At 41.2% G+C, this 27626-nt stretch overlaps 1 protein-coding gene across 7 annotated transcripts in view; it reads left to right on the forward strand.

Moving 5' to 3' along the window:
• The first annotated feature begins 7889 nt into the window (after positions 1–7889).
• The window catches only part of FHIT (fragile histidine triad diadenosine triphosphatase), a 1535374-nt gene continuing 1515637 nt past the window's right edge, over positions 7890–27626 (forward strand). For 5 of the 7 annotated variants that reach the window (XM_044933643.1, XM_044933646.1, XM_044933645.1 and 2 more), the window contains exon 1: positions 7890–8071. The gene's annotated coding sequence lies outside the window, so the exon portion shown is untranslated. Of the gene's footprint in view, positions 8072–12952; positions 13079–27626 lie in introns of all 7 variants that reach the window. The other 2 variants (XM_044933638.1, XM_044933642.1) reach the window with 1 other exon arrangement.

A 27626-nucleotide genomic window follows, 5' to 3' on the forward strand; every position in this document is an offset into this window, starting at 1 on the left:
TATTCTTGCCTGGAGAGTCCCAGGGATGGCGGAGCCTGGCGGGCTGCTGTCTATGGGGTTGTACAGAGTTGGACACAACTGAAGCGACTTAGCAGCAGCAGCAGTTTTCCATACACGTACAAGCACAAATCCACAATCTAATATATCTGTAATTCTGAATTCCAAAAAGGGCTGAAAACCAATGGGGGTACTTATAGTGTTTGTTTATCCTGTATGTGTTTCATTGCAGAAGTATTAATGTTTGATGACAGGGTGCTATCCTAAGACTGTTCCGGAGTGTTAAACACTAGGTACTATGAGCATATATTACCTTTCAAATAACCGCCCCCCAAAAAAATCATTTTCAAAACTGACCTGTCCACAGAATTTTGGATGAGTGATTATGGATCTTGATAATTTTGTAACACATAGTCCTTTTGTTTATATTAATCAGTTCAGTTCAGTCGCTCAGTCATGTCTGACTTTTTGCGACCCCATGAATTGCAGCACGCCAGGCCTCCCTGTCCATCACAAACTCCCGGAGTTCACTCAAACTCACGTCCATTGAGTCAGTGATGCCATCCAGCCATCTCATCCTCTGTCGTCCCCTTCTCCTCCTGCCCCCATCCCTCCCAGCATCAGAGTCTTTTCCAATGAGTCAACTCTTCGCATGAGGTGGCCAAAGTACTGGAGTTTCAGCTTTAGCATCATTCTCTCCAAAGAAATCCCAGGGCTGATCACCTTCAGAATGGACTGGTTGGAACTTCTTGCAGTCCAAGGGACTCTCAAGAGTCTTCTCCAACACCACAGTTCAAAAGCATCAATTCTTCGGCACTCAGCCTTATTCACAGCCCAACTCTCACATCCATACATGACCACTGGAAAAACCATAGCCTTGACTAGACGCACCTTTGTTGACAAAGTAATGTCTCTGCTTTTCAATATGCTATCTAGGTTGGTCATAACTTTCCTTCCAAGGAGTAAGTGTCTTTTAATTTCATGGCTGCAGTCACCATCTGCAGTGATCTTGGAGCCCAAAAAAATAAAGTCTGACACTGTTTCCACTGTTTCCCCATCTATTTCCCATGAAGTGATGGGACTGGCTGCCATGATCTTCATTTTCTGAATGTTGAGCTTTAAGCCAACTTTTTCACTCTCCACTTTCACTTTCATTAATAGATCATTCCATATATACCATCTGGCAAATATATTTATGAAATAGTTCAACATTTTCCCTGAAGATCTTACCATGGTCTACAATCTGGCTTCTTGTGACCCTTGACCTCATCTGTTATGACTTTTCCTCTCGTTTATTTTCCTCCAGCCACATGGGCCTCCCTGCTCTTCTTCCACCCTGTCAAGCTTGTTCCCATTTAAGGCCTTTACACTGATTCCTCTGCCTGGAATTCTTCCACAGATTCCCTTCTGGTTGGCTTCCTCCCTTTACTGAGATGTTTGTTCAAGTGACTCCTCTTCAAAGGGGCCTTTCTGACCACCCTATCCAAGAAAAGGCCATCCATCATTTAGTCCCTTACACTGCTTATTTTTCATAGCATTAAAAAAAATCAAAATTTATGACATATCATGAATTGTTTTTACTAGTGTATGGTCTATCTTTTCCACTAGAAGTTACATATGAGTAGGAAACGTTTTTTATTACTTATTTACCACTGCATTCCTAGCACTTAGAACAATGCCTGATATACAGCAGGTGCTCAATAAGTATCAAATTCAATTTTTCTTTTGCCTCCGAGTCTAGCAGTTTATTTAATAGTTACAAGGCTCTCAGTTGCTCTTATGGCAAATTAAAAAGGATGCCTATCTAACTCCCATAAGCTGACCCTTGGGATACTTCCAGCCTCTTTCCCCATTGCCCTAACTCCATTCTAGATTTGGGCCTGGTGAATCTACTGTCTGAGCTTTGGCACTTGCCATATGCTACCTTTGCTTCTGCCTAGAACCCCCTTTCTCCTCCACTGTATGTAGCAGGATTGATTCATTCTGGTATTGACTTCTATTGTATCACATTGCTATGCTCATGTATTTACGTGTTTATGGCCTCCAATCAAGTATAACGCCAGGGACTGCGTCTGATTATCTGGTGATTCCTGTCCCCTTGCACAGTGACTGGCCCAGAGGAACCCTCAATCCATGAAAAAGTAAGCTGAATTGAAGTTGTATCCCATTCTGAAGTAAATTCTCTACTAAGGAAATATACTTTTTAATTTTTAAGAAATGCTTGCAGTGGATTTTATCCTCTAGAATGAAGAAATGCCTTTAAAGCTGCAGTGAAACCAGGGGAATATGTTTAGAGGCATAATTTCTTGAAGGAGACTGATGAAAAATCATAGCTTATCTCTGAGCCACCCTAGTGAGATCACAGCTTGGACACTGAGCTTAGTTTTATGCACCTTATGTTCTAGATAACTGGAAGATGATTGCAAAGGATGGCAGTAAGAAGGATTAAATGTGATTATTTATGAGGCATAGTTAAAAGGAGACAACATGCATATGTTCACTAACTATAGGGAATAGACTACTCTCCAAATATCTGATGAACAAATCTGATGAACAAGGAATATATCTAATACAGAACAACAAATGGATAAATATGATGAGAGAATTAAAAAAAAAGATAGGGGAAAATTTTAGAATTTTCAGGTGGCTCTTATTAACAATCAGAATTCTCCAATAGCACTCAAAAAGCTGAGTGATTATGAGGTGAGAAATTTGTGAAGGAGGCAGGAACATCTGAGTACAGCTGAGTTTCCCAACCTTTTTATACTCTTATTACAAAAACAATGCATCATTTTTCTTTATTCAAATACTATATTTTCCTATTAGATATGATTTTTTTCCAGTTAAAAAAATACCCTTAAGATTCTTGTCCAAAAGTCTGCATTATAGCTGCAATATATGGCTGAGATGAATTACGTAGGGGGTTCAACACTTTGACCTGTAGGCCTTTCCAGTTCTGAAATTCTGTTTTCATGGTAAAGATTTCTTTGTAGGTCCTGTGAGCTGTCGGAGTGTTTGACTAAAGCAGAAGTGTGTGTGACAACCAGGGTTTATACACATCAGGATGGTCCTAAGGTTTGTGATAATGAGAGGTTATTGCTGGGTTACGTTTGCTGCTTCACTTTATGGCTTAGCTGAATGCAATGAGTGGTTCTGAGTTGGCCAAAAAGTTTGCTGGCCAAAAGAACTTTTTGGCCAACCCAGTACAAATGTTGGGCCCTTCTAGTACTTACCCTGTTTGCTTTGGTAGCAATAATATAGTCATTCTTTTATACATATTTATTGATTGCTTACCACTGAATAAGACAAAAACAAAGTTTTTGCCTTCAGAGGCTCACATTCTATTTGGAGGTGACAGATGATAAACAGAAAGCCAAGTAAAAAGGGACGGTAATTTCAAGTAAAGATACTTGCTATGAAGAAGTGCTATTATGGCACAACCCACAGAAAGTTTTCATAAAATTGTCCTCTACATTTCTCCAAAGAACACATACAAAAGGCCAACAGATACATGAATAGGTACTCAACATCATTAGTCATTAGGGAAATGCAAATCACAACCGCAATGAGGTATCACCTCATACCTTTCAGAATGGCCATCAACGAAAAGACAACAGGTAAAAAATGCTGGTGAGGATGTGATGAGAGAACCCTGTGCACTGTGGGTGGGACTGTAAACTGATAAAGCCATATGGAAAACAGTATGGAGGATCCTCAAAAAATTAAAAATTGAACTACCATATGATCCAGCAATTCTACTTCTGGGAATGTATCCAAAGGAAATGAAAACACTAACTCAAAAAGATATATGCATTCCCATGTTCATAGCAGCATTATTTACAATAGGCAAGACATGGAAACAATCTATATGTTCATCAATGGAGAAAAAGATAAAGAAGTTTTTATATACATACATATCCATATGTATATATGGATGCACATACAATGGAATATTATTCAATCATTAAAAACACAAGAAAACACTATTTGTGACAGCATGGATGGACCTTGAGGGCAGTATGCTAAGTGAAATAAGTCAGACAGAGGCAAAATTCTATTATCTCAGTTATATGTGGAATCTTAAAAAAAAACCCAAACAATAAAAACCCCACACCAAATTCATACAAAAAGATCAAATTTATAGCTACTACAGGCAGGGGTTTGGGAGAGGGGGAACTGGAGAAAGATGTTCAAAAGGTACAAACTCTCAGTCACAAGATAAATTAGTAATGCAGAACATGACTACTGCTAATGCTATTGTATGATATATAGCAAAGTTGTTAAGAAAGTAAAACAGAGTTCTCATCACAAGGATAATTTTTGCCCTCTTTTCTTTCTTTTATTTTTATTATATCTATGTGAGAAGATGAATGTTCGCTGAACATATTGTGGTGATCATTTCACAATAAATGTAAGTCAAACCATTATGCTGTAAACCTTAAATTTATATGGTGATGTCTGTCAATGATATTTCAATAAAAGTGAGGAAAAAACTGTCTTTTAGGTCTAACGACACAGCCTATGCACTTAAAGCTAACTTTTCAAAAACCTTGTGTCTTTTTCAACATCATGAAGAAAACAATGCATTGTCTCCAGCAATATTTCTCTTTCCCTTTTCTTGATCTCCTTCCTCCCCTCTCTACTAAACCCTAGTCCCTCTAAAGCCTCTTCTTAAGTCTGCAGAGTTTTCCCAGTGTAGAAGTGTTTTTTGCTGTAGTTTTTGTCTGTTTCTTAGTGAGGGTTTACAAAGTACTGTCTATTTTAATTGCTCACATGATGAGGTATACAGGCTGCTTGGGTTTTTTTTTTTTTTTTTTTTTTTGGGTCCATTTGTTTGGTTCTTTTTATATGTATTTATTTAATTTTGAATTACTCTTATTCTGCTAGTCTCAGTGACAAAAGCTTGTGGTGAACCAAAGCCACCTGTAGCAGAAACTACTGGTGCCCCATCAGTATGTGGCAGCACCTGCATCTCTGGCTTCCTCAGGTCACTGAGCAAATTTGCCCTTTTTATACAATATGATAAGGAACCACGGACTTCACAGCCCCTGAAAACAGCTCCTAATTTTTGACTGGTGGGAGATGGCATTTAAACAACCCAGTAACTCAGTTCTTTGTCCCTTTGGTGGGACAGCTCAGTCTAAGGCCTGGGTTCTACATTATTTCCCAGAGTTGTCCTGGAAGATTAAGCTCTGATCACTTGAGCAGTAACATGCTTGATAGCGCACCTTAATGTCTGTCTTCCCTTCCCCATTTCACTTTTCTATTCTCTCATTGGTGTTTCCTACAATTACTTCCTAAATAAACTACTTGCACTTGAATTCCTCTCTCAGGATATATTTGTTGGAGAACACAAAGTAAGATGCCATCTCTAGGTGATTATTAATGAAGCTACAGATCAAACTGTCATCGCCTCACTGACGGTCTTGACACTTGGATGCCCTGGTTCCAAGGCAAGTGCCATACCTAAATCTTTTTGTAAATGTACTGCTGAAGGTCATGATCCACAGCTGAACATGTATATGTTCATACTAGGTTGCTTGACAATGCTTTAATAATTATTAGATATCACTGTTTAGATTCAAAGTCTGTTCATGATATTCGCATTTGATTGCTAAGTAGAAGATGCAATGATTAAAGGCTGATACTTCCTCAGGAGAAGAGTCTAGCTGTTGAGCTTTCCAGTTTCATATGGTTCAGTGATTTCTTCCAGGTTTAGTCTGGCTGCTGACATTTGTGTTGAAATGTCTCATGCCAATCAGCCTCAGAAAAGCTGGGACTGCTGAGCTGAGCCTATGCTCATAAAAGCTACAAAGAACTGTCATATTATAGGAAACAATCCCAAATTAACATAAGATTAGGTGAGGAAGCCTGAACAGGGGTTTTAATCCCTATGCAAGAAATTAGTCTGTACACATATTGATCACATTCCTGCTGTTTATCTGTAATTGTTTTCAATTTCACATAGTTTTCCCACAATTCTCTATTATTTTATGTGGCCATGGTGTTTGTGTGATACTCTGTAAACTGACCATAATCCACTGTGACAGTCTCTGAGTCAAGCTTCCTAAGACATCAGTATTTCACACCAGGACATTTTGTAGGACACCTTGCTACTCTCTGTGGGGTTCAAACATCAGAAAGGATGAGAGATCTAAGACCTGGTGTAATCACCTGCATGTAATGAAGCAGGCCACAGAAAAAAGTGAGAAAAAAAAAGTAGCAAAGAAAATGGTGTCAGAGAAAGCAGGGACAAATCCAAGTGTTTGTCCAAGTGTAACTGCTCTTTGTTTCTCCCTTTTAAATGTAAAAGATGACTGGCAAAAAATCTCTTTTTCCTAGGTAGTAGGACTGGGAGGAAAGGGAAGGAGGCAATATTAAAGAAGAGGTCTTTATAAAAAGCAGCATAGTATAGTCTGGAGGCCAGGATCCTAGTCCCTGTTTATGAGCTGAATGACTGTGTGAAAACTATTTAGCTGTTCTGCAAGTTTCAATTGCATTTATTTTAAAGTCAAGTTTGTTTCTCATCCTCCACTAGACCAGGAGCATCTAAAGGTTAGGAACTGAGAATGATTCATTTTCTCCAGTACCTACACGGCACTGGACACAGAATACACAAAAGATTCATTCTGAATTCAAACAGAGCAAGCACAAGGGCCCCACGATGGTCACAGACAAATTTAATTTATCTGTACCTAAGCAAGCGAGAATAGAGAATAATTCAATTCCTCAAAATACATTTACTGAGTGTGGACTATATATATATACTGTGTGTAATATATAGTATGGGTGTTTATATATAATATATAAAATGATTATAATACAAATTTTATAGTATATAAACATAATTAGAATATATAAATTTACATTGTAATTTATATAAATTTAATACATATAAAATGTTACACTACATGTATTACTGATATTGTATTTATACTTCCAGTAGAAACAGTGCTAGAAACAGTGCAATGATCAGAAAAAAGCGCCAAATCTAAAGCAGATCTTTCATTCTAAGGGCTTGAATGAGTGAAAATCGTTCAGTCCTGTCCAGCTCTTTGCGACCCCATGGATTATACAGTCCATGGAATTCTCTAGGCCAGAATACTACAGTGCGTAGCCTTTCCCTTCTCTAGGGGATCTTCCCAACCCAGGGATCGAAGCCAGGTCTCCCCCATTGCAGGCGGGTTCTTTACCAACTGAGCCACAAGGGAAGCCCAAGAATACTGGAGTGGGTAGCCTATTCCTTCTCCAGGGGATCTTCCGGACACAGGAATAGAACCGAAGTCTCCTGCATTGCAGGCGGATTCTTTACCAAACTAAGCCCTCATTCTAGGGGACACGATGATAAAAAAGAGAAATTATTTACAATGCTTGGTTAAGGGCAAGAACTAAGGAGAAAAATAACATACAAAAAAGAAGAAAGGAATGGACAAGGGGGTCTGTGATACAATTTTAGTTAAGATACCAGGGAAACTCATAAACTGGATCAAAGTAAGGACTGAGGGCCGCGTTCTGAGAGAAACAAAAGAAAAAGCTTTAGGAATCAAAAAGGTCCGGAATGAGGCGAGGAAGTGAGAGGAAACTCAGACAGTGAGGAATAGTGAGGGCAGTAAGTTGAACGCATTTGGGAGGAAAGAAGGAAACAAAAATATAGCACAGCCTAAAGAATGATGTTACTTTTTACATTTGGTTAAAAAAAACACTGCGTGAACTATGACGAAACTCTTAATGAGGAGATTCTCACCTCAGCTTCTCTTCAGAGAGGGACAGTGTTCCCGGCCCCTAAACAGGGATTTTGTTACTATAGCTTCTGATTGGCCCGGTGTAGGCGCGTGCTCTGCGCCTATTGGCCCGCGACCCTGTCCCCGGACGGGTAGCCATCTTGGGTCCCTTCCATACTGTACAGGCATTTGGGAGTTGTAGTCCCTGCTCTGTTCTGTCCAGTCGCGGGACTTTTTGTCCTCTGCTCCCGGGAACCTCAGGCAGCCAACCCCGTGGGCACAAGCCCCGGCGCTGTTCCTGCCCCGCGCTCCCTCCCTCTGCCTTTACTTCTCAGCTGCCAAGATCTTGGAAGGTAGGGGCTGTGGGCAAGCCCAAGTCGAACAGCGTTTCTGTGGCGCAGGCCGGGGTTTCCACACGCGTCTGGTCCTTACTCCGGCGGCCCAGTGGGGCGGAGTCTTAACTGGGTCCTTGCAGCTAGTTGGGACGTGGTGGGGGTCTGTCCGGAGGACCTTCCCACGTCACCGAGCCTTTACATGGCTTGTTCCTGAGGATTGGCCCTAACCCCAACCTGCCCCTCTTCTGCTGTATTTTACAAGTGGGTAAACTGAGGCATGGGGTCACGCCAGCGGTTCCAGGGAGGCCCCAGCTCCCGGTCCTGGTGGTATAGTTGGCACTGGTCACTTTAGATCGTTTTCAGTTTCATTGTTAAGTAGCAGGACCTTCTGCTGCAACAGCTAACAGTCAGTGTTAAAACATCCAGCTCTTGGTTCCCGCGGTGGAGGGGGGTGGTTTGAACACGTGTCCAGAAGAGCCGAGCAGGGTACCGGGCAGGCAATATTTTGGGAGACAGTTTTACATTTAATATTTAAGAAACACAAAATAATTCATTATAAGAGGAGAAAAATCAGTACTTTGTTGGACTTCCTTACATCTTTTTATGGCTTAATGTAGGAAAACATGTGGGAATTTTAAAGGTATGTTCATGTAGGGAAAAAAAGGTCGGTCAGTGAAACGAGCTGGATTTGCAGCCTCCTCTCTAGGATCAAATTCTGCCTTTGCTGTATGACCAGCCACTCACAGTGCATACCTAGGAAAAAAGAGCTCAACGCTCCCTGCCCAAGTGGCCTAAGGAGTTGCCAGGAGTTTAAATGTAAATGAAGTCTTGCCTGTGAAAGCTTGCCCCTTGCAAGCTTACAGCTTTATTACTGTGGGTCTCTGAAAAACGTGCTGCAAACCAGCACAAAATACGGCCAGAGGTTGTTTTAGAAAGGCTCTGAAACTTGCCGGGTCCCGGACTGCCGCAGGCCGCCCCAACGCGCATCTGTTAAGGTGGTGTACCCGAACTCTCCACTTTCTGGCTCCATCTTCTCGCCTGCGGCCCGAACCGCGGAGGCTTCTGGGAGTTGCAGTCCCTCTTCTTGCTTCCCGGAGGGCTGGTACTCCACCTCCCAGCCTGCCATTTGGCTTGGTGAGGTGTCTCCTGGTAGATGAAGTTTCACTTCGGCCGTTGAGTGGAGCAGCTCCTTGACGCGGAACTACAGCTTCCACTTGGCGCTGCGTTTTTGGCTGCCAATCTTGAGCCGAGTCTATTGAGATAGGTTTAGTAAAAATGTGTTTTTGTTGATTGTTTACGTTCTTCAAGTACTAAGTATAGGAGATTATTGTATACGCTCTTCTAAGTATACTAGGTAGGGATATGCATGTTTGCAAATAGTGAATACTATATCTCACATCTGTAGATGAGTAAAAAAACTTGCGAAGATGAAGTCTGAGGTCACACATCTAGTAATAAAATGTAATATCTGTTTTATAAATAGACATTACTTTTAGTTATTATAGTTTAATCTTCTCAAGAGCTATATGAGAGGAACGGCCATTGTCATGTGCATTTTCCATGTTAGAAATCTAAGGTTAGGAAAATTAAGCAATGTGGCGAAGTTAACTCATCTAGTGAATCAGTTCAGTTCAGTTCAGTCTCTCAGTCGTGTCCGACTCTGCACCCCAGGGGACCCATGGACTGCAGCGTGCCAGGCTTCCCAATCCATCACCAACTTGCCAAACTTGCTCAATCTCATGTGCATTGAGTCGGTAATGCCATCCAATCAACTTATCCTCTGTCGTCCCCTTCTCTTGCTAGTGAATTGAAGTGAATAGAAGTACCAACATTGTAACCCTGTCTTCTTGACAGTCTCTGCTTAGAAAAACGTACAGGGAGCCCATCCTTTGAGAGTATGGAATCTTTCCATTATACCATGTTGTCTCTGTAGTTAGACACTAAATGGTATCGCTTCATTTATCTGAGGCAAAAATCAGAACAGTTCCTGTCATATAGTACACATTTCACAAATGTTAGCTATAAATAGTTTTATAATACCCTTATTTTAGAGAACAGGTAACTGGCCCAGGTAGTAAAGCAGTTTGCCAGAGGTCACACAGTCAGTTTGTGTCAGACATGAGACTAGACCTAAATGTTTTCTTTCCAAGTCCTGGGTTATTTTCATTCTACCAACAGTCAACTAGCAGGAACACCAGATGTGAAGCTGTTTAGATAACGGTTTCTCTCCTAACTTGTTCTTTTAGGCCACAGACCAGTACCGATTGTTGTGAAGTCTTGTTTCTTATTATTGGTCAGGTCAGTTCAGTTCAGTCGCTTAGTCATGTCCGACTCTTTGCGACCCCAAGAAACACAGCACGCTAGGCCTCCCTGTCCAACACCAACTCCCGGAGTTTACTCACGTCCATCGAGTCGGTGATGCCATCCAGCCATCTCATCCTCTGTCGTCCCCTTCTCCTCCTGTCCCCGATCCCTCCCAGCATCAGGGTGTTTTCCAATGAGTCAACTGTTTGCATGAGGTGGCCAGGTATTGGAGTTTCAGTTTCAGCACCAGTCCTTCCAATGAACACCCAGGACTGATCTCTTTTAGAATGGACTGGTTGGATCTCCTTGCAGTCCAAGGGACTCTCAAGCGTCTTCTTCAACACCATAGTTCAAAAGCATCAGTTCTTTGGCACTCAGCTTTCTTCACAGTCCGACTCTCACATCCATACATGACCACTGGAAAAACCATAGCCTTGACTAGACGCACCTTTGTTGGCAAAGTAATGTCTCTGCTTTTGAATATGCTATCTAGGTTGGTCATAACTTTCCTTCCAAGGAGTAAGTGTCTTTTAATTTCATGACTGCAATCACCATCTGCAGTGATTTTGAGCCCCCAAAATAAAGTCTGACACTGTTTCCACTGTTTCCCCATCTATTTCCCATAAAGTGATGGGACCAGATGCCATGATCTTAGTTTTCTGAATGTTGAGCTTTAAGCCAACTTTTTCCCTCTCCTCTTTCACTTTCATCAAGAGGCTTTTGAGTTCCTCTTCACTTTCTGCCATAAGGGTGGTGTCATCTGCATATCTGAGCTTATTGATATTTCTCCCGGCAATCTTGATTCCAGCTTGTGCTTCTTCTAGCCTCGCGTTTCTCATTATGTACTCTGCATATAAGTTAAATAAGCAGGGTGACAATATACAGCCTTGATGTACTCCTTTTCCTATTTGGAACCAGTCTGTTATTCTATGTCCAGTTGTAACTGTTGCTTCCTGACCTGCATATAGGTTTCTCAAGAGGCAGGTCAGGTGGTCTGGTATTCCCGTCTCTTTCAGAATTTTCCACAGTTTATTGTGATCCACACAGTCAAAGGCTTTGGCATAGTCAATAAAGCAGAAATAGATGTTTTTCTGGAACTCTCTTGCTTTTTCCATGATCCAGCAGATGTTGGCAATTTGATCTCTGATTCCTCTGCCTTTTCTAAAACCAGCTTGAACATCTGGAAGTTCACGGTTCATGTATTGCTGAAGCCTGGCTTGGAGAATTTTGAGCATGACTTTACAGCGTGTGAGATGAGTGCAATTGTGCAGTAGTTTGAGCATTCTTTGGCATTGCCTTTCTTTGGGATTGGGATGAAAACTGACCTTTTCCAGTCCTGTGGCCACTGCTGAGTTTTCCAAATGTGCTGGCATATTGAGTGCATCACATTCACAGCATCATCTTTCAGGATTTGAAATAGCTCAACTGGAATGCCATCACCTCTGCTAACTTTGTTCGTAGTGATGCTTTCTAAGGCCCACTTGACTTCACATTCCAGGATGTCTGGCTCTAGGTGAGTGATCACACCATCGTGATTCTCTTTGTTGTGAAGATCTTTTTTGTATAGTTCTTCTGTGTATTCTTGCCACCTCTCTTAATATCTTCTGCTTCTGTTAGGTCCATACCATTTCTGTCCTTTATTGTGCCCATCTTTGCATGAAATGTTCCCTTGGTATCTCTAATTTTCTTGAAGAGCTCTCTAGGCTTTCCCATTCTCTTGTTTTCCTCTATTTCTTTGCATTGATCGCTGAGGAAGGCTTTCTTATGTCTCCTTGCTATTCTTTGGAACTCTGCATTCAGATGCTTGTATCTTTCCTTTTCTCCTTTGCTTTTCACTTCTCTTCTTTTCCCAGCTATTTGTAAGGCCTCCCAGACAGCCTTTTTACTTTTTTGCATTTCTTTTCCATGGGGATGGTCTTGATCCCTGTCTCCTGTACAATGTCACGAACCTCCGTCCATAGTTCATCAGGCACTCTGTCTATCAGATCTAGTCCTTTAAATCTATTTCTCACTTCCACTTTATAATCATAAGGGATTCGATTTAGGTCATACCTGAATGGTCTAGTGATTTTCCCTACTTTCTTCAATTTAAGCCTGAATTTAGCAATAAGGAGTTCATGATCTGAGCCACAGTCAGCTCCCAGTCTTGTTTTTGCTGACTGTACAGAGCTTCTCCATCTTTGGCTGCAAAGAATATAATCAATCTGATTTTGGTGTTGACCATCTGGTGATGTCCATGTGTAGAGTCTTCTCTTGTGTTGTTGGAAGAGGGTGTTTGCTATGACCAGTGCGTTCTCTTGGCAAAACTCTATTAGCCTTTGCCCTGCTTCATTCCGTATTCCAAGGCCAAATTTGCCTGTTACCCCAGATGTTTCTTGACTTCCTACTTTTGCATTCCAGTCCCCTATAATGAAATGTGGGCCCATATGGCATGGCTTAGTTTCATTGAGTTAAACAAGGCTGTGGTCCGTGTGATCAGATTGGCTAGTTTTCTGTGATTATGGTTTCAGGGTGTCTGCCTTCTGATGCCCTCTCACAACACCTACCGTCTCACTTGGATTTCTTTTACCTTGGACGTGGGGTATCTCTTCACAGCTGCTCCAGCAAAGCACAGCCACTGCTCCTTACCTTGGATGAGGGGTACCTTCTCACGGCCGTCCCGCCTGACCTTGAACATGGAGTAGCTCCTCTTGGCCCTCCTTGCGCCCGCCCTTATTATTGGTAAGATTGTAATATTTCATTAATTCAATAAATGTTTTTTGAGTATTTTTATATGCTCATCTCTCTTGAGATACAGGGCCTTATGGATGAAAAGTAGCTAAGGGGTAGGGCTAGAATGACCTTATAAACTAATTAACTTTTTCATTTTAAAAATTAGGGAAGTAAAAAAAATGAGGGGAGTGAGGTACATCATGTTTCACAGACCTCATATCATGCCTTTGTCAGAAATATTCTGGTTATGCAAGGAGACAGGGTTCTGGAGGCCTCATAGTCCTGTAGTAGTAGTAGTAGCCGTGGTGGTATCAGTCGTTCATTCATGTCCGACTCTTTTTGATCCTATGGACTGTAGCCCACCAGGCTCCTCTGTCCATGGGATTCTCCAGGAAGAATACTGGAGTAGATTGCCATTTCCTTCACCAGGGCATCTTCCCAACCCAGGGGTCGAACCTGGGTCTCCTGCATTGCAGGCAGATTCTTCACTGTCTGACCATGAGGGAAGCCCCAATAGTACTGTATGATGTAACCTTTTAGGCTCATGCTTTCTTTTACCTAGTACCCTTGTCCTTGCCTTGTTCCTGTAATTTTTGGTGGAATGCTTTAGGAAATGTTTCTGTGTCCCTGTCTTTTTATGTACATGCAGCTTCAGGATGTTCCTTTTGTATTTTGGGAATTTAGTCTTGTTTTGGCTGTTATTTTTTTCTCTTTTGTCCTTTGAGACATGATAACAAAATCTGACATTGTGTTTGCATTCACATACATTTGAAATCGAATCCTTTAATACAGGTTATCATAAATGAACACATGAGTTGTTTGAATTATACAAAACTTTTGTTTTAGAAGACACATTGGTCCTTTCAGTTATGTATTCACAGATAATAAAGTAGGTGACTCTCACCTGTCCTGTCTGAAAGATGGTTTCTTCATGATTAGATAATGAAGTAGCAGTTTTAGAGACTTCCCTGGTGGTCCAGTGACTGAAAGTCTGCGCTCCCAAAGCAGGGTGCCCGGGTTCATCCCCTGATCAGGGAACTAGATCTTGCATGCCACAGCTAAGACCACGCATAGCCAAATATTAATAAATACATATAAAAATTAAAGCAGCAGTTTTTTAAATTACTGGCTAAACATTCCTGAGATAGTCACTATGGGACATGCTCTGCTCATCACCCCTGTCCCACCAGCTTTTTTCTAAATGACAGTCTGATCAATCATCTTCCAGCATACTGCTTGACCACTGGTGGACACTGAAAAAGTATTTGTGGAATTGCATTCATAAGCACCTTTGAGCTCTGTTCCCACATTTCCCCCTTGAATCTCAGTTTTCTCTTTTAATGTTGAAGTGCAGCTTTGAAATATAAGCTGTAGCAGGTTGCTTTCAATGTCTACATTGCAGAGAAAAATTTCAGCCTTTGAGGTCATCCTCTGAGGGATTGTTTCTTTGGGAATGTCCAGGTCTGTGACTTCTAAGATGAGAAAGTGATTCAAATAGCAGAGCACAGAGAGTAGTCTGTAGGCCTGTGATTCAAATCCCAGCCCTTCCTCTTCAGCATGTTACTAAACCTTTGGTTTCCTCTTCTGTAAAATAGGGATAATAAGCACTTGTACCTTATAAAGTGATGATAAAAATGAAATAAGATAGTGTGTTTAAAGCTTTGAGTATATTTTCAGGCACTCAATAGCTTCTATTCAATAGATGAATAGATCTTATTTTTGTTATTATTAATGTAAAGTTGTTTATGAAAATATATTTACTCAAGATTTAAACTAGAGGTAGATCCCTATTTTATGAAAGTGTCTGTCATTTGTTTTCTTAGAGTAGCAAGCTTGGTGAACACATATAAAATCTGAAGTTAGGGCTTCCCTGGTGGTCTAGTGGTTGAGAATCTGCCTGCCAATGCAGGGCTCACAGGTTTGGTTCCTGGTTGTTCAGGTTCCCACATGCCACAGAGCAACTAAGCCCCGTGTGCCACAACTACTGAGCCAGTGCTCTGGAGCCCAGGAGCCACAGTTACTGAGCCCCTGTGCTGCAACCAAGAAGGCCATGCGCCTACAGCCTGTGTTTTACAACAAGAGAAGCCACTGCAGTGAGAAGCCCATGCATTGCAACAAAGAGTAGACACCCCCACCCCCAGCCACAACTAGAGAAAGCCTGCATGCAGGCAAAGACCCAGTAGAACCAAAAATAAATAAATCTTTAGAAAAAAAGTGTAGTTAACTGCAACTCTTGATAACCCATCTTGTCAGCCCAGTGAAACTCTCTTGTGTAGGCAGATAGTGAAGCTTTTGGCTCTGCATTGCCTGCTGAGAGGTGCCTGATCTCTGGTTTCATCTATATGTGAAATCTGGGGTTGAAAAGCGGCTGACTGTCAGTGGGGCCTTGTGTCCACTTCTAGAAAGGACTGGGCCTATCTCAGGAGTCTCAGGGTTAAAGTGAAGCAGTTGTCATCTAGCTGATGAGTAAGCCCAGGGCAATGGCCATGTGGACACGGCAGTGCTGCTTTGTAAAGCTGACAACTTCAATGGTCATGAGGTTACTGACAGAAAAGGGGTTTGCTCTTTTTCTTTTTGGCCAGGCAGTGTGTGGGATCTTAATTCCCCTACTAGGCATTGAACTGACACCCCCTGCCGTGGAAACGCAGAGATTTAACCCCTGGACCACTAGGGAAGTCCCAGAAAACCAGTGATATAGGGGACAGGAAAGGAGAAACAGAATGAGGATCGTAGGGGATTTCCCTGGGGTTCCGTGACTAAGATTCCACAGTCAGTGCAAAGGGCCTGGGTTTAATCCCTGGTTTTCAGGGGATTAGATCCCGCATGCCACAACTAAGAGTCCTGTATGCTGCAACTAAAGATCCTACGTGCTGCAACTAAGGCCCAGCGCAGCCAATTAAATAAATATTAAAGCACCACCAACAAAATGAAGATCATAGCAAGAGCAAAGAGAAGATGAATGAAGGAAACAGTCAAGGCCCCCAGTCGAGTTATCTTAATGTAATTACTGAGCACATTTATCCTGCTTCTAGCTCTGTGCCAGGCACTGCACTGCTATGTATTGGAGATACAGCCTTGAATGCTACTGATACAGAGGTGATCCTGGTTGTATATCCTAAGCAGTGAAGAACTTGAAGGAGAGAAGGAAGGAGGATAGAGTGTGTTGGGACTTGATAAGCAAAAAGGTCTCTGTGCTTGGGAAATACAAATCATTGAAAGGGAGAGATGAGGCTGCAGAGGCAGGCATGGGTGATAGTTTGCCGAGTTCAGTTACCTGTATTGTAAAAGAATTTCAGACTTTATTCAAAGGTATTTGTGAGACCATTTAAACATCTTTTTTTTTTTTAAAGTCATTCAGTTGTGTCCAACTCTTTGTGACCCCATGGACTATACAGTCCACATTCAGGCCAGAATACTGGAGTGGGTAGCAGTTCCCTTCTCCAGGGGATCTTCTCAACCCAGGGATTGAACCCAGGTCTTCCTCATTGCAGGAGGATTCTTTGCTAGCTGAGCCACCAGGGAAGCCCAAGAATACCTGAGTGGGTAAGCCTATCCCTTCTCCAGGGGATCTTTCCAACCCAGAAATGGAACCGGGGTCTTCTGCATTGCAGGTGGATTCTTTACCAGTTGAGCTACCAGGGAAATCTTAAGGGGACAAATAAAATTATTTGATTTATTTTTTAAAGAGTTTGGGTGCAGTATATATGATGAATTTGTGAGAGGTCATAGTTGATGTGAGAAAAGCAGATAGGCCTGTGTTTTTTTAACGTACATTTGAATCTCCTGCTAATTCTAAAATGTAGAGACTGATTCAGCAGATCTGGAATGGGCCAGAAATTCAGTGTTTCTAACAGGCTGATGTTGCTGGTCCATGGACTATACTTTGAGTAGCAAGCAGGTACTTAGGAGACTCTTCAGTGTTCTAGGTGAGAGATCATGGTGATTAAGACAATGGACTCTAGAGAGCAGAAGACCTGGATTCTAAACTTGGTTTTATCACTTACTTGCTGTGTGACATTGGGGAAAGTGACCTAATGTCTTTGAGCCTCAATTTCCTTATTCTCTGTGAAATGGGGGGTAATAATTTCTGTTGCTTTAATCATGTTTTAAATTTTGAATGAGGTCACCCCTGGAAAGGGTTATTGTGCTTGATACAGTAACTGGCATTCAGTACATGGCAGCTTTGGTTTTATTCTTGGTGTTACTAGTAAAAAACCACATTTTGCATCCTGCTCCATGTTTCCTTATCATGTTTTGAATACTAGGTGAAATAGGCTTCCTTTAATTCCACTGCTTTTGCTCATGTCTCACATGTGAAGTGCTGAACTTATTCCAATCATTTGTAAAAATTTGAGCTTTATGGGCAAAGAAGTATATTTCTTGCAGCAATTGACTCTGAATTTGATGGCAAAAAAATCTAAGCTCTTTCTAAATTTGAGGGAAAAGTAAGGGAAAAATGATTTGCTGGAGGGTTTAATTCAATTTAAATATTACATATTTTGGGTGAATTTACATGTATCCTAAGGTTTTCTTATAATGATAAATAAGAAGGAAAAGAAAAGAGAATGGAGAAACTGGTTAAGAGGTTCACAAAAGGCACTCATTGACCGTATCCTGGAACTTAAAAGACTCCGAATCATTTTGTGTTTACTAGTGTTCCTCATTATGGATCTATTTCTTTTTATTAACAATCAGAGTTCCATTAAAATTCAGTATATTTTTCAGTTTCTCAGGCTCACAGCTCTTGGAACTAAAACCCATCATAGATAATGTTGAAGTATCAGTGCTTCCTTGTGAGGTTTAATGCATGCATATTTTAGTTGGGCACAGGCTGGAGGAGAGTATGGTTTGCAGTCATTTAATTGCTAAGTTTGTTTTATGTGATAAGAACAAAATTTTTATTTTCTGCAAGATGTGAAGTCTCCTTTGTGTGTCTTCAGTTAAAAAAAACAAAACAAAACAACAAACTCATTGCTATTTCCCTCCACGTCCACTGCAGGACAGAACCTATTTGGTCATGTCAGTAGATGCTTGAGTGATGCCTCGAGGCTGGATTTTGTGTGTGTACTTGGAGCCCTGAGGACAGGCAGAGGAAGGGGCTAGAACCTGCTAGAATAAGATTGTTTCTCTAAACCCTGAAGTACCGTCAGTTTCTGTCCAACCTCTTCCAGGAACAAGCCTAGTGAAGGAAGAGGTAGTAATCTGCAGGAGGTCAGGGAAAAGCGGGAGAGAGAGACAGAGACACAAGGGAGACAAAGAGAGAAACAAATGCGGAGGGTACGGAAGGGGTAAATCAACAAGAGGATGGTTGGGTAGAGGGGAAGGGAAGGTTGTTTTTCAGTTTTTCATTCCACAAATATGCATGTAGATGGTGCCTCTGAGGTTGTGCTGGGCACAGCTTACATGGCTCTACACACAAAGAGGCCTGATTAATGTGAAGTGTTGATGCCTTCATCAACAGGGAAGTGATGCTGGGGCTACAAAAACAACAGGTGGCTCCCAGTTGCTGGGTTCTGCCAGCTGAGGGGGTGAAAGCAAGGCCAGTAGACAGCGGCCACAGATAAATCTGCAGCTGAGGCCCTCTCTTGGCCTCTGTCTGCAGGACAGAATGCTTCCTCTAAGGACAGAATGCTTCCTCTAAGCTGCCACTTCCTCTCATCTCTTGAACTTCCAACAAGGCAACAGACCAAGGTCTCCCTGGCCCAGAGGAATTAGCTGTGTTTGGCTTCCTAGTGCAGATGAAACAGCTGAGTCCAGCCCTTGTGTGTCAGGGCCTTCCTGGAATTATATGCAAGCGTGGTTTGGCCAGAAGCTTCTGCACTTCTAGCTAGCTCCCAGGTGCTGCAGATGTGGAACCATGGGTCACACTTGGAATAGCAGTGTTCCAGATCCTTATAGCTTCCGCTGTGTTGCCATACTATTTTTTTAAGTTAAAATAGAGTTGATTTACAATGTTAGGTTAATTTCTGCTCTACAGCAAAATGATTCAGATATATATATATATATATATAGTTGTGTCCGACCGTTTGTGACCTACCAGACTCCTCTGTCCTGGGATTCTCCAGGCAAGAATACTGGAGTGGGTTGCCATTCCCTTCTTCAGAGGATCTTCCTATCCCAGGGATTGAACTTGTGTCTCTTAGGTCTCCTGCATTAGCAATCAGATTTTTTACCACTAGCACCACCTGGGAAGTAGGTAAAATGTAACAATATTTATATATATAAATATTACATTCTTCAGTTCAGTTCAGTCTCTGAGTCGTGTCCGACTCTTCGCAACCCCATGGACTGCAGCACGCCAGGCTTCCCTGTCCATCACCAACTCCCGGAACTTACTCAAACTCATGTCCATAGAGTCAGTGACACCATCCAACTATCTGATCCTCTGTCATCCCTTTCTCCTCCCACCTTCAATCTTTCCCAGCATCAGGGTCCTTTCCAATGAGTCATTTCTTCACATCAGGTGTCCAGAGTATTGGGGTTTCAGCTTTAGCATCAGTCCTTCCAATGAATATTCAGGACTGATTTCCTTTAGGATGGAATGGTTGGATCTCCTTGCAGTTCGACGGACTCTCAAGAGTCTTCTCCAGTACCACAGTGCAAAAGCATCACTGCTTCGGTGCTCAGATTTCTTTATAGTCCAACTCTCACATCCATACATGACTACAGGAAAAACAATAGCTTTGATCGGATGGACCTCTGTTGGCAAAGTAATGTCTCTGCTTTTGAATATGCTATCTAGGTTGGTCATAACTTTCCTTCCAATGAGTAAGCGTCTTTTAATTTCATGGCTGCAGTCACCATCTGCAGTGATCTTGGAGCTCCCAAAAATAAAGTCTGACATTGTTTCCCCATCTATTTCCCATGAAGTGATGGAACCAGACGCCATGATCTTCATTTTCTGAATGTTGAGCTTTGAGCCAACTTTTTCACTCTCCTCTTTCACTTTCATCAAGAGGCTTTTTAGTTCCTCTTCACTTTCTGCCATAAGGGTGGTGTCATCTGCATATCTGAGGTTATTGATATTTCTCCTGGCAATCTTGATTCCAGCTTGTGCTTCATCCAGCCCAGAATTTCTCATGATGTACTCTGCATGTAAGTTAAATAAGTTAAATTACATTCTTATATATATATTTATATTATTTTTTTTTGTATTTTTTTCATTATGGTTTATCACAGAATATTGAATATAGTTCCCCATGCTATACAGTAGGACCTTGTTGTCTATCCATTCTATATATAATAGTTTGCATCTGCTAACCCCAAACTCCCACTCCATTCCTTTCCCACATCCCCTCTCCCTTGACAACCACAAGTCTGTTCTCAATGTTTATGAGTGCTTCTATTTCAAGAAAGTTCATTTATGTCATATTTTAAATTCCACATGTAAGTGATATTATCTATTTGTCTTTCTGACTTACTTCACTTAGTGACTAGATCCATCCGTACTGCTGCAAATAACAGTGTTTCATTCTTTTTTATGGCTGAGTAGTATTCCATTGCTGGAGAAGGCAATGGCACCTCACTCCAGTACTCTTGCCTGGAAAATCCCATGGACGGAGGAGCCTGATAGGCTGCAGTCCATGGGGTCACTAAGAGTCAGATATGATTGAGCAACTTCACTTTCACTTTTCACTTTCATGCATTGGAGAAGGAAATGGCAACCCACTCCAGTGTTCTTGCCTGGAGAATCCCAGGGATGGGGGAGCCTGGTGGGCTGCCGTCTATGGGGTCGCACAGAGTCGCACATGACTGAAGAGACTTAGCAGCAGCAGCAGTATTCCATTACGTATATGAACCACATCTTGTTTATCCACTCATCTGTCAATGAACACTTAGATTGTTTCCTTGTTTTGGCTGTTGTGCACAGTACTGCTATGAACACACGGGTGCATGTATCTTTTTAAATTATAGTTTTATTTGGATATATGCCCAAGAGTGGAATTATTGGATTGTATCGTGACTCTATTTTTAGCTTTTTAAGGATTCTCCCTACTGTTCTTAATAGTGGCTGCACCAATTTACATTCCCACCAACAATGCAGGAGAGTTCTTTTTTCTCCACACCCTCTTTGGCATTTATTATTTGTAGATTTTTTGATGATTGCTGTTTCGCCAGTGTGAGGTGATACCTCACTGTAGTTTTGATTTGCATTTCTCTAATAATTAGGAGTGCTGAGCATCTTTTCCTGTGCCTGTTGGCCATCTCTATATGTCTTCTTTGAAGGAATGTCCTCTTAAACTTTTTTATAGCTTTCATTTCAACTCTTAATTTTTGATCAGTGCCTCTCTTCCCTCTCAACTGTAAGCTCCAAGAAGGCAGAGTCGTGGCTATTTTGCTGATGCTGCCTCCTCAGCTTGTGGCCCCTGTGCAGGGTATGTGGTCCATGTCAGGTCCTTGGGCTTCCCAGGTGGTGCTAGTGTTAAAGAACCTGCCTGCCAATGCAGAAGACATGAGACCTGGGTTTAATCCTGGTGCAGGAAGATCCCCTGTAGAAGGGCATGACAACCTACTCCAGTATTCTTGCCTGGAGAATCCCCTGGACAGAGGAGCCTGGTGGGCTACAGTCCATAGGGTCACAAAGAGTTGGACACGAGTGAAGCAGCTAGCACACACGCACACCAGGCCCCTAATCTGGAATTCAGTGTTGTACTTTGCACTGAACCCCATTACTTTTGGGCCATCCTCTATTCCTTCTCTGGTTAGCCAAGTCCTGGTTGCATGGGGAGTATCAGTTCAGTTCAGTGGGTCAGTCATGTCCAACTCTTTGTGAGCCCATGGACTGCAGCACGCCAGGCTTCTCTTTCCATCACCAACTCCTGGAACTTACTCAAACTCATGTCCATTGAGTCAGTGACACCATCCAACCATCTCATCCTCTGTCGTCCCCTTCTCCTCCTACCTTCAATCTTTCCCAGCATCAGGGTCTTTTCCACTGAGTCAGTTCTTCACATCAGGTGGCCAAAGTATTGGCATTTCAGCTTCAGCATCAGTCCTTCCAGTGAATATTCAGGAATGATTGCTTTTAGGATGGAATGGTTGGATCTCCTTGCAGTCCAAGGGACTCTCAAGAGCCTTCTCCAACACCACAGTTCTAAAGCATCAGTTCTTCAGCTCAGCTTTCTTTATGATCCATCTCTCACATCCATACATGACTACTGGAAAAACCATAGCTTTGATCAGATGGACCTTTGTCAACAAAGTAATGTCTCTGCTTTTTAGCATGCTATCTAGGTTGGTCATAGCTTTTCTCCCAAGTAGCAAGTGTCTTTTAATTTCATGGCTGCAGTCAGCATCTGCAGTGATTTTGGAGCCCCCCAAAATAAAGTCTGTCACTGTTTCCATTGTTTCCGCATCTATTTGCAATCAAATGATGAGACTGGCTGCCATGATCTTCGTTTTTTGAATGTTGAGTTTTAAGCTAGCTTTTTCACTCTCCTCTTTCACCTTCATCAAGACAATATACAGCCTTGACGAACTCCTTTCCCAAGTTGGAACCAGTCCATTGTTCCATGTCTGATTCTAACTGTTGCTTTTTGACCTGCATACAGATTTCTCAGGAGGCAGCCGGTCAGGTGGTCTGGTACTGCCATATCTTTAAGAATTTTCCACAGTTTGTTGTGATCCACACAGTCAAAGGCTTTGGTGTAGTCAATAAGGCAAAAGTAGTTGTTTTCCTGGAACTCTTGCTTTTTCTGTGATCCAGTGGATGTTGGCAATTTGATATCTGGTTCTTCTGCCTTTTCTAAATCTAGCTTGAAATCTGGAAGTTCTCGGTTCATGTACTGTTGGAGCCTGGCTTGGAGAATTTTGAGCATTACTTTGCTAGCATAATTGCAGTTGTGCAGTAGTTTGAACATTCTTTGGCATTGCCTTTCTTTGGGATTGGAATGAAAACTGACCTTTTCCAGTCCTGTGGCCACTGCTGAGTTTTCCAGATTTGCTGGCATATTAAGTGCAGCACTTTCACAGCATCATCTTTCAGGATTTGAAATAGCTCAACTGGAATTCCATCACCTCCACTAGTTTTGTTTGTAGTGATGCTTCCTAAGGCCCACTTGACTTCACATTCCAGGATGTCTGGCTCTAGGTGAGTGATCATACCATCATGGTTATCTGTGTCATTGAAATCTTTTTTGTATAGTTCTTCTGTGTATTCTTGCCAACTCTTCTTAATGTCTTTTGCTTCTGTTAGGTCCATACCATTTCTGTCCTTTATTGTGCTCATCTTTTCATGAAATGTTCCCTTGGTATCTCTAATTTTCTTGAAGAGATCTCTATAGTCTTTCCTATTCTATTGTTTTCCTCAATTTCTTTGCATTGATCACTGAGGAAGGCTTTCTTATCTCTTCTTGCTATTGTTTGGAACTCTGCATTCAGATGGGTGTATCTTTCCTTTTCTCCTTTGCCTTTTGCTTCTCTTGTTTTCTCAACTATTTGTAAGGCCTCATCAGACAACCATTTTGCCTTTTTGCATTTCTTTTTCTTCGGGATGGTCTTGATCACTTTCTCATGTACAATGTCACAAATCTTCGTCCATAGTTCTTCAGGCACTCTGTCTTATCAGATCTAATCCCTTGAATCTATTTGTCACTTCCACTGCATAATCATAAGGGATTTGATTTAAGTCATACCAGAATGGGGAGTATAGTAAGTAAAATCTACAGCAGTTTCAGACCTAAGTTCGTCTTATCATTTCTCTGAACATGTACAGAAACTCATTTCCTCTCCTTATTGGAGATTACACCTTATATATTGCGTTAATATTATCTCTTTTCCCTCTTGAGAAAGTTTGCTCCCCAAGGGCAGGGACCTCATTGGTCCTATCGCCTGGCCCATGGTAGACAGAATGAGTTTTGGCTCCTCATTACCATCAAGATCTGAAAGTCTGGGTCATGCTGTGGCTGCTGCTCCAAACAGATGGGTCATTGATGTTGTGCGGGTAATAAGAATTGTCAAATGCTGGGGAGTCAGGAGGGGCTCATAGGGAGGGAGTATGGAGAAGAGCCTACTGTTTGGTTCTGAGTGCTGACTGCTGGCTTTCTTTCTCATTAGCTGTGTAATCTTGAGCAAAGTACTCAACCTCTCTGAGTCGTTTTTCTGTAAAACAAAGATGATAGTACTACTTAACTCAAGAGGTTTTGTGAGGATTCAGTGAGATGTGTTGGTATAAAAACTGCCTTGCACAGTGCCTGATGTGTAGTCAGCACCCAATAAATTACCTGTGGGCACTGTCATTAAATCTAGAATTTTGCTCTGTCTACTTCCTGTCAAGTAGTTATACTAGTTTTCACTTTGAAGGTCATAGCTAGATGTTTCTCATTTTATTGCATTTTGGGGGGAAGTCTCATATTTGGCAATGAAATAAATGGAAAGGCTAGTGGTTCCCGCCATATAAAGTTTACCAAAAATGTTGGTGAACAACTATCCAGGATTCAGCACACAAAAAAATAAATGCTGGTTGACATTCAATACAAAGAACTGTAAGTTAGAAAACACATCTACCATGCTGTAGTATTTAAATGCCTTCTCACTTAAGAAGTGAGACACTTAAGATTCTCATTAGCCCAACATCAGAAAAATGATAAATATTAATATTTGTCATCAAAGGAAAGCTTAGAAATCAAAGCAGAGCAAACAACCGTTGTATTTCAAGGATTACATAATCCTGAATGAATTTTAATTCAACACCTCCAAAAGTCTCTTTTTAAGATTTCTGTATAAGGCAGTTTGTTTTATCCAGTACACAAACTAGGAAAGATGTGCATTTAGTCAGAAAAAATTCAGGGGATTTGTTGATTCAAAGACCTGGGCTTTGTTGTGTTTTATGTCTCTAAGGGAGACCCAGATATGCCTGAACCAATCCTTCTCCATTGATTTTTATCTATTTTAGGAGAATCATGTTGGGAAGTTGGCTCTGGGTAGATTATAGAAGGGCACCAGGGTGCCTCCTGGCTTTGCTTCTCTACTCTATCTAGTTCTGACTGTGCCAGGACCATGTACATCATCCCGTATGATCAGGAGGGAACAGAGGGAGAGATGACAGACTGGTGCCATCCTCTGCAGCTGTCAGGGTCCCCCCTTCCTGCTTTCAGTGTCTGAGATGGCTGACTCAGCGTGAGAGGGCCTCACCACGTCACCACAAAAACACAGTCCTGGTGGAGGTCAGGAGACCTGGGTTTTAGTTCTGGCTCTTTCACTGCCTTATGCAAGTTTTGTCCTCTCTCTCTCTGGGCCTCCCTTTCCACACCTTTCAAGTGAGGGACTTGGATCTGATAATTCTGAAGTCCTGGGCTCTCCAACATCCTATGACCAGGTGGCGAGCTTCAGGGATCTGATAAGCCTTCCCGTACCCTCTGCCAAGGCATTTGCCTGGTGAGGCAGTCTTTGAGGCCAGACAGACCTGCATCTTGCCTTAGCTAATTTATTTAAGTACTCAGTTTTCTCATCCACTAAATGGAAATAGTACAAGGTTGTTGTAAATAGGAGATGATTGTGAAAGCATTCAGTGCTGTTTGACACATCACAGGAATTTAATGATGCTGCTGTTTTGATGTCATTATTATGTTATTATGTTGTTACTGTAATTATTATGTTTATATCTTGACTCAGCACTTTTCCATCTCTTTATGATTCAGTTTTTTCTTTCTAAAAAATAGAGATAATAAGAGAATCTATCTTATTGGTTAATTGTGAGGGTTAAATGAGATAATACATGAAAACACATGGGATGCTTCCTGGTATAAAATACCAGATACACAGTAGCAGTTATTTTTGCCATCATTTTTTTTTTAAATTAGTTGCAATATCTTAAAAAAAGAACTAGATAAGAAAAGGTGATTGGGAGTAATTACCTTCTCTAATACACGTGCTGAAGCACATTTCCCAGTTGTCTAAAAGATTCCACATTTTCCCTAAGCATCTCATTTATCATAGGGAACAGTAAACAATGTCAAAACTGTACTTAGAAGTAAGCTATATGTATCCAACATGAACTCTTAAACCTGGATGCTGTAGTCTCTTTAGCATCAAATGTTCCATATACATACACAGGAAACAAAAACACTAACTGGAAAAGATATCTACATTCCCATGTTCATAGCAGCATTATAATAGCCAAGATAGGGAAACAACCAGAGTGGCCACAAGAAATTTTGGTATTATAATACAATGGAATATTATTCAGCCATAAAAAATGAAGAAATTCTACCATTTCTGATACATTAATGGATCTTGAAGGCATTATACTAAGTGAAATAAAGTCAGACAAGGACAAATCCTGTATGATCTCATTTACATGTGGAATGTTAAAAAAAGAAAAAAAGGAAAGCTGCACCCCTCCCCCATTGCAAACCTACACCAAACTCACAGGAAAAGATCAGATTTGTCATTATCAAAGGTGCAAACTTCAATTGTACAATAAATAAGTATTAGGGTTATAATGCAGAACATGATGATTATAGTTGGCAGAGCTCTATGGTATATGGGAAGGTTTTTAATAGAGTAGACACTAAGTTCTCATCACAAGGAGAAATTTGGTTTTTTTCTTTTTATTGTATTTTTATGAGATAATGCATGCTAACTAAATCTACTTATGGTTATCATTTCACAGTAGATGTAAATCAAACCACCATGCTGTACACCTTAAATTCATACAGTGATATATATCAATTATCTCTCAATAAAACTGGGAACAAAGGTAATATAGATACAGTGGAGAAATGGAAAAATAGGAGACAACTAAAACAGTGGAACATGATACTTCTGAGTTGACAGCTGGAAAGTCGGAAGAAAGGAAGCAAGAGATTCCCCCCCCCCCAAAGTCTATGTATTTCCATTTGAGCTAAACTATTTGAACTATTAATTAACAAGAATTATTTTGCTAAAAGTGAAAAACAAAAAAACTAATGTTCCAGGTCCATGATGTATTTCCACATATGGATGACATATATTAGTTAGAAGAGACCTTACTTTTTATCAGGTTACTATGGGCCAGGCCCTAAACTAAGCCCTTGTGGGGATTCTCTCATTTCATCCTCACAGCAACTCTAGGGAATAGATACTCTTCTCTATTTTTTACAGATGAGAAAACTGAAACAGAGAGGTTAAATATATGCTTCAGGACACCCAGCTGGCAAGTGGTAGTGCTGAGACATGGACCCTATCATTTGACATGGGAGAGAGCTTGAGCTCTACCCGTCCTCAGCTAGTCAAGAGGTCAAACCTGCTGGGTGGCTACTCTTTCTGTATTAATGAAGTCTGATGGACCAAGACAAGGATATAAATGGACTTGCTTTTTACCAATGACATAGCAGATTAATATTCATTCTTATTGTTTGCAGGATCATTCCATTTTATGTAAGGGGATGAATTTCAATATGGAATAGACTTATTTAAGGAAATATCAATATTTTTCTCAAATTGGCAGCATCAAAACTGTATTTATGGAATTAAAACATATTGCATTTATATAATGCAAATTCACTTGGAAACAAGATTTCTTTATCTCTCTCTGTAGCTTAGCTTGCAGCTGTTGGCATCAGCCTATTTTTAAAAC

This window comes from Bubalus bubalis, chromosome 21, assembly GCF_019923935.1.
Source record: "Bubalus bubalis isolate 160015118507 breed Murrah chromosome 21, NDDB_SH_1, whole genome shotgun sequence".
Classification (NCBI taxonomy): domain Eukaryota; kingdom Metazoa; phylum Chordata; class Mammalia; order Artiodactyla; family Bovidae; genus Bubalus; species Bubalus bubalis.